The sequence below is a fragment of the Squalius cephalus genome (assembly GCF_949319135.1).
Source record: "Squalius cephalus genome assembly, chromosome: 24".
NCBI lineage: Eukaryota > Metazoa > Chordata > Actinopteri > Cypriniformes > Leuciscidae > Squalius > Squalius cephalus.
Window position 1 is genome coordinate 17,207,958 of NC_137145.1, and position 14,147 is coordinate 17,222,104.

At 41.0% G+C, this 14,147-nt stretch overlaps 1 protein-coding gene across 2 annotated transcripts in view; it reads right to left on the bottom strand.

The window, feature by feature from the left end:
• The window catches only part of nlgn2b (neuroligin 2b), a 77,783-nt gene extending 68,785 nt beyond the window's left edge, over window positions 1-8,998 (bottom strand). The window contains exon 1 of one of the 2 annotated variants that reach the window (XM_079860992.1): window positions 8,221-8,998. The gene's annotated coding sequence lies outside the window, so the exon portion shown is untranslated. Of the gene's footprint in view, window positions 1-4,692; window positions 4,740-8,220 lie in introns of those variants that run through there. The other variant, XM_079860993.1, reaches the window with a different exon arrangement.
• Window positions 8,999-14,147: the final 5,149 nt, after the last annotated feature.

A 14,147-nucleotide genomic window follows, 5' to 3' on the forward strand; every position in this document is an offset into this window, starting at 1 on the left:
GCGGATGGGCTACAACAGTAGAAGACCCCACCGGGTACCACTCATCTCCACTACAAATAGGAAAAAGAGGCTACAATTTGCACGAGCTCACCAAAATTGGACCGTTGAAGACTGGAAAAATGTTGCCTGGTCTGATGAGTCTCGATTTCTGTTGAGACATTCAGATGGTAGAGTCAGAATTTGGCGTAAACAGAATGAGAACATGGATCCATCATGCCTTGTTACCACTGTGCAGGCTGGTGGTGGTGGTGTAATGGTGTGGGGAATGTTTTCTTGGCACACTTTAGGCCCCTTAGTGCCAATTGGGCATCGTTTAAATGCCACGGCCTACCTGAGCATTGTTTCTGACCATGTCCATCCCTTTATGACCACCATGTACCCATCCTCTGATGGCTACTTCTAGCAGGATAATGCACCATGTCACAAAGCTCGAATCATTTCAAATTGGTTTCTTGAACATGACAATGAGTTCACTGTACTAAAATGGCCCCCACAGTCACCAGATCTCAACCCAATAGAGCATCTTTGGGATGTGGTGGAACGGGAGCTTCGTGCCCTGGATGTGCATCCCACAAATCTCCATCAACTGCAAGATATCCTATCAATATGGGCCAACATTTCTAAAGAATGCTTTCAGCACCTTGTTGAATCAATGGCACGTAGAATTAAGGCAGTTCTGAAGGCGAAAGGGGGTCAAACAAAAATAATCCCTTAGGTGAGTGTATATATATATATATATATATATATATACATAAACACAAAGGATAATATAAACACTTCTTTCACAGTTTTAGTTATATTATACATCCAAGTTTTAATTGGGGTTTTATGCGTAAATTATACATAACTGCTTTTATATTTTCCATTGCTAAAGAATCAACATATTTTGGGGGTCCTTGGCATCAAAAAACCCAACCCTATCCACCTTATTTTTAATGTAATACCAGTTTCCATCCACTTCCATCTATTTTAACTGTACAAAAACATCCCATTATGCTGCTTGATTTTGCAAACTGGTATTGTCTTATCATATTATTTAAATGCATTATTATATTCATAAAGACACTGGTTTGAAGCAAAAAAAATTTACCATTTACTGAACTTTGTTACTCCTCTAGTTATTTACCTATAGCAGCTAATGAGTTTAAAGTCTCAGACATTCACATAAAATAGCTTACTTCCACATTACATTGAACACACATTGAAAGTACTGTTTAAATACCATGATATATGAAAGTGTTAATCAAATGGCAATGGCATAATATTCTCTGAAGTATCTTTTTTGGTAAGGGAAGTTGCTACTTTATAATCATGAATTTTGAACATCTGAGGTTGTCACAATTAGCTGGGGATTGCTAAATGTGTCCAAAATGATGTCTACACATCACTTCCATGGGCTCTATCTTCTGCACCTACTTCACATTTCGTTCAGTTCTCTCTCCCTCTCTCTCTCACTCTCAGAGGCGAAATTAACCTGATCTCTGGCATCTGGTCTTGTTAGATGGATGTAAGGCGCATGAGGAGAAGGTGTATGGGTGAGAACCAATAGAAACAGGTGAAACAGAGCCACGCACGTTGCTGAGATGTTGGCTGTTCCTGTGAGTGTATGTGAACCCTGAGGAAAGGGGGGGCTGTGATTTAACTCAGGGTCTGGGACAGCCTGGATAGGCCCTATCCATCTTCCAAAGTAATTACGCATTGACGCTCCCCATTGGAGGGGGACGTCGGCCTCTCCATGGCTTTATAAATCACCACTCGCTACAAGTAGCAGGCCAGAGGGAGAGAGATGAGCGCTTTAACAGTAACATTGTGTTTTTAAACTTAAGGTGGAAAAAAAAAAACAGCAGCCACTGACATGCAATATAGAACATGTCTTTTTTTTGTTGCTTAGCCTTTTAGTTTATGGGTGTACAATAGAGATACATTGTAAAGGGAAGAGAAATTCAACTCACTGTACATGAGCATCACTCAGTGAACTGTAACGGTGTACTTTTCTGCCTTTAACATCACACTCCTGTCCTCAGGGGATGTTTGGACATTTTCTCAGCCATGTTGTCTTTCAACACAGTTACCACTAAACATAGCACGAGTCAAGTTCTCGGGCGTCCTGTCTGTCTCCGTCCCTCTCCAGACAGAGTGATTGGTGGCACTGGTCCCAGCTGGGCTGGCATATTGATTGGGGGTCGGGAGGCCGGCCCGGCCCGATTTGTTTCCCTCAGAGACAGGGCTGTCAGTCAACCACGCTGTACGCCTGGTTTAATGGCAGTAGCTATGAGAGTGATTGAAGTACATGGGTGATCCCTCTGCTAACATGGTGATATGCTATCAGCCTTTTGGGACTTCAGCTATTCTGTCTTTCCCTTTCAAAATAATGGGTTGTGAGAGAGAGAGTGAAGAAAAGGATGGGGAAAAAAAACCTTTACCTTTGGTAAAAGGTGGATTCTGGTCATGTAATCAAGAAATAGAGTCATAATTCCTAGCAAAGATATTAGGGACTGAAAAGCCAAGAGTATGTATAGACTTATTCTTTATAGTCAAAGTGAAAAGCCAAAAACTACATCACCTAATGCAGAGAAATATTTCCAATTTTAAGCCACGCTGTTCATGAACTTCAAATGTGACCAGAAAAAAATTAATGCTGTACTCTAAGTGATGACTTGTTGTGCAGCAATCAAATGCAATTTTGGCAGCAAGAGAAACTAGGCAGCTTCATTTAATTTCGGGAGCTGGCCCATCAACATGCCTGCTCTAAATCTGTCGCTGTCCAGCGAGGAAGAGGTGCTGAAACGTCTATGGCCATGCTGGCCAGCTTTGAGAGTTATGAAATCTTTTTTTTTTTTCATGTTGTTTCAGTCACAAAACATTCTGCATTACTTGTATACAGCGGGCTATAATTTCCGCAACATTTAGATGCACCGACATAAAACATTGCTGTGTGTAGCAATTTTTCTCTCGTCACTTAACCTTTCTTGCATTATACGATGGTCATTTTAATTATTCTTACACACGACTGAACAATGTTCAGGTACTAGACAATTACACATGGAATTTTAGCTGCCTGTTAAAAATAAACCCAAAGTCTACAAGGCACATTGACACATTACTGAATACAAATTTATGGAGCCATTAGTTCTATAGCCCGACTTAAAGGTCAAACGAGACGTAATGCAGTTAAATTTCAAATTCCTCAGCATCAACACCAGAGCATGTTCGAAAGCTCCTTTGCAGATTAAATTTCTCTAATCAGTTTAAACTGATCGTTTTAGCATATAATATAATCTGAGGGAATGCATAAATAATATTGCACAGCAAAGTTGAACACATGCTAAATAAATAAAATCTCTGCTGGATTTGAACGTCAAAGCTCGAGTTGATGATGATCAATTGATGCATTCTGAGTATGAATGACTCAACCATGAAAATAATCAATAGTTAGTATTCATTATTAATATAGGTTCATAATGACACTATTCTCCATTCTCACATTAACACAGGAGACATTAACGCCTGCTGCGTGATGACACCCATGATAAGAAGTAGTTGTTCAAGTTGATCTGGAAGTGAAATGGTACTATATTTTCGCACACCATCCAATGCACCTGTCATTACTGCCTGTTTTCTCAAAAAAAAAATAAAAAAAAATACAGTAGTTGCCAGAGCAGCTTGCGCTCACTCCATCTGTAGCATAAAAGGAAAAGTGCAAGAGTTGTTTGCCAACATATTGAGAGTGACACAAAATAACAGCATTACAAAACTACAAAACGAAAACTGGCCTTAATTTTTTGCAAGCTTTTAATCCTCATAGAAAGGCGACAGCTGCACATAATACTCTTGTTGATAGCGATACATAGAGAAATGAAGACAACTGAACTTGCTAAAGGATATATTTTGCATTTCTGTGCCCATTACATCCTTAAAGTTCCACAGGATCTACACAAATAGAAATGGAGGATCTTAGTTTCATTTTTGCATGAGCCCAAACCTGAGTCAACAACAGAGTTCGTCTTGCATGTAGGTCCATTTTGCAAACTTCAAAAGTCTCTTGAATCTCTCGAAGCTTGGTGGGCACAGTCTGGGAATCTTCGATCATTAAAGACGAGGGGTGAGGGGGAAGCGGATCATGCTGCAGAGAGACTAAGACAATCAACATTCAGAATGAAGAGAGGAAGCGTGAAGAGGAATCTTGGGGAGGTTTCTTGATGTGATTACACTGGGCAGCACTCGACTATGTTTAACACTCAAGGGCGGGAGGGTCCACACTAAAACCCAAGATCAATACGCAATTTTACAATCATCACCTCGTCCATAATTGGCTTGAAATGAACCTGCAGAATGTCAATATCAGTTCGAGAGTGTCACCGTTCACTTGAGTCTTCTTGTACCGGCGGATGAGTCATTAAACATACACCCTTGACAAACTCCTACTATTCAACATAATTTTTTGGTGCAGTTTCCACTCTAAAAACACACTGCAACAAAGCCAGATGCTCACCTTCAGGGCAACTTACTGTGCCTGAAATAGGACACATTTTACATTCTGTAATTAATTCCTAACGCTTTGATTTATGCCATTAGGGTAAGATAATGAAAGAAGGCAGTACACTTAAAGTGCACAGAAGCTTTACTAAACCCGAGAGCTTAACAGAACGGATTCTGACTAAATCAAGGAATACTGGGCGGAAAAGGACCGACCGTTTGTCTGCCTGTCTGTCTGTCTGATCCGGTCACTGGCGGGTTTGTTTGGAGTTTTTCCACGACTAATGAACCTCCATCACTCCTCTAAAGCTGCAATGTAGCCCCAGCTGTGATTTGGGTTTCCAAACAAATGAATAATTAAATACAGTTTTCAGAACAGCAGGGAAAAACTGCATCAGTCTTTTTTACCAAATGACATGAATCTGTTTTCCCACCAAAATGTTCATTGAACATGTCATCTAAAAAAACAGTTATTCCCCGAAAACCACAGGCTGAACCGCCGACTTCACTTGTGTGTTTCTCCTTTTACTCTGGTCCTTTTTCTTCATTTTCTACATCTCCCAGTTCCTTTCAGATTCATGCTGCGCACTGAAGAGTGAGAGAGCGCCATGTTCTAGGCAACTTTAAAGCTCAGCACCCATCCTAAAAAAATATCTTACTGACGGATTACAGGTTCTTTCAGACCTGAGCAAAAACTCAAGATGAGTGGACACTCCGGCCTTTTTATTGCTATCCGAGATAGAACACAGATGTGGCATTTAGCATGTCTATCTGTGGATTCCAGACTTCTAAAGGACAGGGATTATAAAGTCAGACCAGAGCTTCTCTAACAAAATGCCTCTGCATCAGTCACGTAGGGAAGGCAGGAAAACCTGACTCAGCACTCTTCTGAAAGGTACGCGAGGTGCTCCCTTCTTGCAGGTACACACCTTTCCGCTCCAGGTAAAGTTATGAGAGGAGATTCCTGTAGCACGGAAGCTTTATTAATGCATTTACAGCTCAGAACAACGGCAGGACTCTGTCAGGCAACGGGCACCACATATCACGTGTGGAGGCTGAAATATAGATCTAGACGGGGGGAGGCTGTCAGGTTCAGCCGATGATTCATTGCTTGTGGCATTGCTGTCTACAGTGAGTGGATCTTACTGCACATGCTGGGACACAGATAATGGCACACAGATGTCTGAGCACATCAGGCCACTCAATTCAACACAATCGCAACTTTAGAACAACACATCGGAGTTCAGAAAGCATGTACTGCGATCAGACATCGCTGCAGAAAATCAACCGTTGCTAACTCACAGGTCATGGCCGCTTTGAAAGATGTAAAAGAAGGGTTGTGCGACACTTCAAGGAGACCGATGGTTTATAACGCTCGCTTTGTGATGCATAAACATTCAGAAATGCTTATCTGGACAATTGCATGCTCAAATGCTGTGTCCTAGGACGAAGAGATAGGCTAAATGTTGAATAAAAACTGTATTTTAGCACAACTTCACTGACATTGCATTTACAAGACTAGCAGAGGTCGGTCTTTTGTGGGAGATGAAAGCTTTCGAATAAATTCCGCATGGACACAGAATACTGTCTGACACATGCTGTTGTGCATGTGTGAATGAAAAAAATAAAATAAAAAATAAAACCTGCTGACCTTGGATGTTCCTTGGAGTGGAAAAAAGGGACATTGTTCCCATCATCATGAATTCTTAATATAATTATCACTCATAAGTGAATAAGTAAAATACTCTGAATCGAGAACCATTGTTCTGTTTTCAAAATTACAACTGTCCATCATGGACCGGACAGTAACACAAGACAACAAGGATCTTTCTGATTTATTCACAAATCCCCTTTTAAAGGGGCCAAGTCTAAAACCCATCTCTTTTAGCTTTGCCCAGTGCTCAGAGAATTTTAAAGTTTAATAAGGCTGCAGTGCATGTGAGTGCTTCCCAAGACGACATACACACACTAACGACAGTGTGCACAGAAGGGCACATGGAGGGGGTTACATCAAGCTAACACTGCACTTTTCTTCATTATTTACCTGTTCTGAGGCCTGGGCCAGCCTGAAACAAGCACTTCTCCATCCCTCTTACATCACAAATGCTCCAGCCCTGAGTAGAGTATATAGCATTCTATGTTGTTCCGCTCATTATAACGAAGACCTGACTTCAGGGCATTCATCCATTTCATCCATCTATCAACATACTGTAAGACTCATTCAGAATCAGGTTTGAAGTGGGCATTCAAATGAGTGCAGTATAAAGATGATTAAATGGAGGGATGAATAGAGCAAACAATGCAAGACCCTAAAAACACAAGTTAAAGCAGAGGTTGTGCAACAAATGATCATTATCTGCCAATCTGACTGGAATGGTGTTTTTCGGTGACTAATATAACAAATGTTCCATTAGTCTTACCAAGTGCTTTGTTGTGGCTTCTTTGTATTCTGCACTTGCAATGTAAAAAACACAATGGTCAGCTAATTAAATGTACAATATGATAACAAATATTGTATTGAATTACTTATAGAATTACAAATTTTCCAGCAAAATTATCACTTACGTTCTCCTGGTCTGAGAGACACTTTAAAACTTTCATTTCTTTCCGGAAAGTTATTAGCTTATTTTATCTGTCAAAATGATCGACAGCATTTTGACTTCGGAAGATTGGACCCATCCCTAAATATTTGCTCTTGCCAGCCATAATTCCATAGATTTTTTGTCCTCTTTTGAGTGGGTCACCAGGGTTTTGTCTTTTTATTTCATGTAAGGCAGTATGATGGATGTGCACAGTAGCTCACATGAAGGCTCAAGGCCGAATGCTTCCACATAGACACATGCTCTGAAATCAACTACTAGTTTTTCCTCAATCCACGTGAGGGACTGCAGCAGAACTCCAGCAAAGAACGGAAAGCTTTGAGCAACACTCACCTCTGCTACATTATACAAGGACAGCAGACAGAACCACTAAACGATCTACACCAGGTTATATTAGACATTAGACCGATAAACCAGCACTTGGGCTGAGGAACGGGCATATCCTCAGCCTTCAGGAGAACAGAGGACTCCTTGTCTGTCCTGAATTCTGCCATTGACAGAGCACTGCCCAACCACCACAGCATATAAATGTGCTCCTCTATGTGAGCCATGGCTTTCTAATATACACCTCCATACCTATGTGTGCATGGGCGTCGTGAGAGTGCAGTTGGGTTAGGTGGGTTGTCTTTGCTCCATCCTATCTCACACTTACGTAAATGCCATTAAACATTTAACAGGCGATGGGAAGTCTGTGGGTTGCGGATGTTTGCCATCATTCAAGGCGCATTACCATTATCTATCAAGTGCAAAAATAAATCAATCCCCACGTTGCCACAGGGACGAGCGATGGGTGCAATTAGAGGCGCAAATGGCCGGTAAAGGCCACGCGACAGAGTCGCGTCGAGATCATTTGATCTAGATCTGATGAACGCGTCGTTTTTCTTTGAAGCAGAGGAGACATGCCAGAATAAAATAGTAGCATATGCGGATATTGGCCAAGTGTGTCAATCATAAAATCTCCATTTCTTATAAACAGGCCATGACAGTCGGTATTGCCTGACCAAAGCGCACCTATTCAACACTTCTAATTAACGTTAGATATCTCATTCGTGAGCGGTGCGCCAAACCGATACAGACGAGTTTCTAGCAAATGTCATGCAAATATACATAAATGTAATATAATAGACAACAGAAATGTGCTTACCGCGATGAAAGGGTTGTTGTCGATGCGTCTCCGGTTCTTTCCCGGTGATAATTCGTACTTCAGTGCTGAAGCCGGTGTTTATGCCATCGGTATTTTTTTTCTGAGGTAATTCGTCATGAATGTGTCGCATGCTCTCGCACATCAATTTACCTTCTTCGCGCCAGTCAGTGTCCCCAAAACAATAAAAGAAAAACTGAAAGAAAGGAAAGAAGACATAAAAAGGAAGGAGCGTAGTGGAAAATTGATAAACGAAAAAAAGAAAGGGGAACAAACACCTCTTAACACCTCCTCCTCCTTTTTCTTTCTTTGTATCTGACAACACCCGTGTCTTCTGACAGCGAGGTTACCACATATTTTAGCACTATAAAGGAGGTAGGGAAATGATAAAATAAAACAATAACAGAAACAAATGCGTATAACGCATTAGCGGCTAACTCCGCGCTCTGTCGTCATGGCGACCCATTTCAGAGTCCGTTCGTGCATCAAAAGACACCAAATAATAAAAACCATCCGGTGGCACGACTTCTCATCTGCTCTCAGTCTGTCTCACTCACAAACGAGTCCTCTTCTTGTGTGAGCAAGTGGGCAAACAATTATGATTCTTTTTCGTTTCTCTCACAAGGATCTAATAATGACGATAATAATAATTATTATTCCCACTCGCGAACAATGAGGATGTATATGCCTCTCAGATATCCATTCCGCACTTCACGCACAGCTGTCAAGATTCGGGAGTCCTGAATCCCGATGTCCGTCTCTCTCTCTCTCTCTCTCTCTCTCTCTCTCTCTCTCTCTCTCTCTCTCTCTCTCTCTCTCTCTCTCTCTCTCTCTCTCTCTCTCTCTCTCTCTCTCTCTCTCTCTCTCCCTTACACACGCACAAGCTATGGCAAGCCGTTTTAACATTTAGGCTCAATCCCAATCAAGCCCCTTGGCCCTACCCCTCCGTTTTGCGCGTTCCCGTTAAGGGGTAGGGTTGTCTCGATTCTCTTTTGGTTGGAGGGGTAGGTGTAGGGGGAAGGGCCAGATAGCCCTTGAAACGAAGATTTTTCGGGACCACACTTCAAACGAAGGGGTATGAGAAATGTACCTGCATACACCGGCTACAGAGGCAACATGACTGCCAATAATCATTTTCTTTATGTCACATTCAATCTTGTGTTCATATTTACGGTCATGTTATTCAAATAAACGGTTGCAAAAAAATCGCTAAAGTTCGTTAACAATATGACGCGTGTAAAAAGCAAAAGTTTGAAGCGAAGTGGACGCGTGAATGAGGCGAATTCGCGTCCACCACGCCACGCTAAACGGCTCATTTGCGCCGCAAGACCTCCAGACACGTGTAAACGCGTCTTAACATTGAAATCACTTGCGCCAGACGTTCTATTCGCATTTGGTGTGAACGCAGCATTAGGCGTCGAAGATATCGTCATCTCCGTTGTTTTCTGCGAACTTCAGAAGAAAAATGCAAAAAAATAGCTGTAACTCACGCAAGACTACAGCTGACGACGGCATCTTGGAAGTTTGTGATAAACATTGGCGCATCTCCTGTGACGTAGGCGCTATCAACGACGTATAATGACGTGTAACGGTGTAGTAGTGGTGTCCCATTTCTTAGGGGAATATTTTCACCCCTATGCCTTGCCACTCTGTTTCAAGGGGCAAGGGTAAGGGGTAGGCGAAGGGTTAGGGGTAGGCGAAGAGGTATAAAATTGAATTGGGATTGGGCCTTAAAGGAATACTCCACCGTCTTTTCATATTAAACTATGTTATTCCCTTAACTAAGACGAGTTGATACATACCTCTCTCGTCTCAGTGCGTGCACTCAATCGCTCTGGCGCGCGGCGAAACTTTGTTCACTCAGTTCATTCAATATGGGCCAAGCAGAGAAGCTACCAAACACCTCCACGTTTTCCCTATTTAAATACAGTTACTCGCGTAGTGTAACTCGACCTAGGACGGTGACACAAAACAAAACGTTGCGCTTTTCTAAGCGTGTAAAATGGATAACTATATTGTATGGCGGAATACCATAGCAAGTGCTTGTAAGCACTTCGTCTTGGCGGAGTAATATCTTCACCAGAGGGAGCGGGGGCCGGTGAGAGGATTTTTCACGAGTGAAGATATTACTCCGCCAAGTCGAAGTGCTCATAAGCACTTGCTATGGTATTCCGCCATACAATATAGTTATCCATTTTACACGCTTAGAAAAGCGCAACGTTTTGTTTTGTGTCACCGTCCTAGGTCGAGTTACACTACGCGAGTAACTGTGTTTAAATAGGGAAAACGTGGAGGTGTTTGGTAGCTTCTCTGCTTGGCCCATATTGAATGAACTGAGTGAACAAAGTTTCGCCGCGCGCCAGAGCGATTTAGTGCACGCACTGAGACGAGAGAGGTATGTATCAACTCGTCTTAGTTAAGGGAATAACATAGTTTAATATGAAAAGACGGTGGAGTATTCCTTTAATCACCTAAACTAACTAGGCCTACACTCGGGTAGTTTCTAATTAGTCTTCGAAGTAATCCAATATTGACAAAGTACCTTTTTTCTCTAGTAACTATTCATTGGATACTAGGTCCACTTGTCCTTTTGCCATTAGTCACTATCCCAACCAGTGTTGGGGAAAGTTACTTTTAATAGTAGGCTAATGCATTACAATATTGCATTACTCCCTAAAAACGTAACTAATGCGTTACTTAGTTACTTTTTATGAAAAGTAAAAAGTACTTTTGCATAGCTTTTTCTCATCTGTGCTGGGCTTGTTTGTTTGTTTGTTTGTTTTTTTTGCAAATTCTTTCACACTAGTGAAATGAATAAGCCTCAGGTTGGAAATGCAAAGTCAAATCAGGACAGTAGAGGGTGCAACTCAGACAAGAAAGTTTAGCACTCTTCAAAAAGGTTGAATTGTATCATTAAAGGTCAGCAGCTAAGACATTGGTTAATAAAATGAGATTAAATACATATATTTGTGTTTTTTTTAGATGTGGCACATACATTGTTGATCCTGGATGTTGTCATCTGCGATCGTGACGACCGTAACATGAGGCTTCTCCCGCTCAATTAATCTTGTTAACCACCATATTTATTTAAAAATATTTTATATACTGTATCCCCTCATGGCATATTTAATGCTCCTCTACGAGAGGTGTCCAAAATTTATCAAAAACATCTTGGGTTTTTGGGACAAGGTTTTCACACTGACAGCTGTCATTGTAAGACAGTTAGCTACTCCGTTTGTTTGTCCGAGATAGCAACAGTATCTAAAGGGGGGCAGGGCTTACCAATACGCTGATTTCACGCAGCCGTTATTTTGAAATCGAAAGCGAGGCTCCGGTGGGAAGAAAACCGGAAGTGTCGCCTTTAATCACAGGAGAGTCGTGAATGCGATGGCGTATTGTTGTGTTTAATGATGTTGTGTCAATTCTAAAACTGTACATACATTTCTTTTATACTTTAGACTATATACAGTGAAATTCATTTATAAATAAAATATTTTTTTTATATAATTCAGAAAGTAAAAAAAGAAGCAGGAATGAACTATATACATATCCTATATTGGATATTAACATCCAATAGTGTAAATCGCGGCAGCAGCTTCAGGTTGGTAGTCCAAAGGCATTGTTGTTTATCTTTACTTCCGGGGTTTTTCCCACCGGAGCCTCACTTTCGATTTCAAAATGGCGGCTGCGTGAAATCAGCGTATAGACCAACGCTACTTTTGCGTCATCGAAGGGTAACGCCCCTTTTTGGGGGAAAACAAACGGATTCCCCTAAGAACAGAACTCGCTCGCTCTAGACCTGCAAAGTTTCTTGATAGCAAAAATGGCACAAACATACACTCTCTTTGCCGGCCGAGGACCGTGAGCGGTATTTAAAGAAGCTACTGGATAGGGAGTTACAGAGGTGTCCCTTTGAAATGGTCGAAAACTGGACCCCACGCAGTGGCCAAATATGGACTATTATTCAGACATCTACCACTATCTCGTGGAATCACCAAGTAAGTAACGTTAGCCTATTTTTTTGTCATTAACACACTCACAGTATGACAAACTAGACGATGAGGCCATGTCAAGAGGAGTCGGTGGTTTACTTGGATCATATTTCACTTGATTTAAGCTATTGACAGTTTTGTTGTCGACTAACGTTAGCTATACTAGTTAGAAACCCTCAAACACTGTACAGAACAATCATGTCAGATGCTAAAAACATAAATAGTCCATACCTTAAGTGGGGTAGAGACAATGAAAAACATGCCCCATACATAGGTCCCATACATATTTTGCCGTACACTGTAAACCTTTTTACAACTTTCAAAGTCCTAGCACTTTCTAGACACTTAGCAGAAACCAGCCAAGTCCACTTTAGTCCTAGCCTGCCACTATTTCAACAGTAAAATCAGTTAACAGCCAAGGTAGCGTGCCTAGTGAGAGCTAACGTTAATCACGCAGCTGCTAGCAGCTTCGTTTTTCTAACTAGTAAGTTATAGCTAGTCGGCAACAAAACTATGTCAATAGCTTAAATCAAGTGAAAATATGATCCAAGTAAACCACCAACTCCTCTTGACATGGCCTCATCGTCTAGTTTGTCATACTGTGAGTGTTAATGACAAAAAAAAAAATAGGCTACTTACTTGGTGATTCCACGAGATAGTGGTAGATGTCTGAATAGTCCAAAGAGAGTGTATGTTTGTGCGATTTTTGCTATCAAGAAACTTTGCAGGTCTAGAGCGAGCGAGTTCTGTTCTTAGGGGAATCCGTTTGTTTTCCCCCAAAAAGGGGCGTTACCCTTCGATGACGCAAAAGTAGCGTTGGTCTATAGGTCAATTGACCCTTGCAGGGAGTTTGATTGACAGGCGATCTGACCAATCATAATCCTCCATCCGCCATTTTTGTCCGACAAAGCACGTTCATTGATGTTTATTTGATGCTATAAATTAACTAGAAGGAAGAGATGATCGGTTACTAGCAGCTTTAACTGAGACTCTACAGCGATCTGTCAGACACATTAAAGAGCCACAAAACGGTATTTATTGTTTAAATTTCTTTAAAAATTGACCAAATTTGAAAGTTGAGACTTTGTTTCATATTAAAAGTAACGTGGTCTGTCCTGTCTGTTAGCGCGTTGTCAGTGTCCTCTCTGCTCCGCAATGTATTTTTCACTGTGTGAGAGCATGGTGTGGCGTGAGAGCGGCGTGGCTTGTCGGACATAGCAACAGTAACTAAAAGGGGGCGGGTCTTTGCGAACGGTCAATTGCGTATTTTCTCCTTAAAATTTTGACTTAGCATGTGTGTCACTTTGTGAATGTTTGGGGATATTAAATTATTTAGTTAGTTAATTATTTCTAGACATGAAACATGAATATTATAAACATACAAATATGACAGCATATGATTTGTATGTGATTCAGGCTATTTTTATAAGAATAAAGGATGATTACATTAGAAATTTAAAGTAGGTGTAGCTATTAGCTTATTCTAAATTGCTACAAACAACATATTTCTGCCTCAACATACATCATATCCCCAAAACCCACATTAGATTGCAATCAGAAGTTATTACAAACACTTGATGGTGGTTTAAAGTGAGTTTTGAGTAAAATCGAAGTATTGTCATGTGTAGCCTGATGCTAATTGTACAATTCACCTGTTACCCAGATATGATTATATTTCATGATGTATGTTGTCAAAAGAATTTACGGTCGTAAGAAAATGTTGAAAAAACATTAAATGATTACTTGCACAGTCAGTATTTGCTGCTTGGAGGTTGTTTCATTAACCAGCTAAGAATGCTTCGTTTCTGTTTAACATAGAGACTTGCGCTGTGTAGCAATTCGCATCCGTCCTAAATAGAATTTGAAATTAGAATAGGTGTCCCAAATGGTAGTGTGTTGAAAAGAGTATTCCGGATTATCTATTTTTTCTGGTTAGAA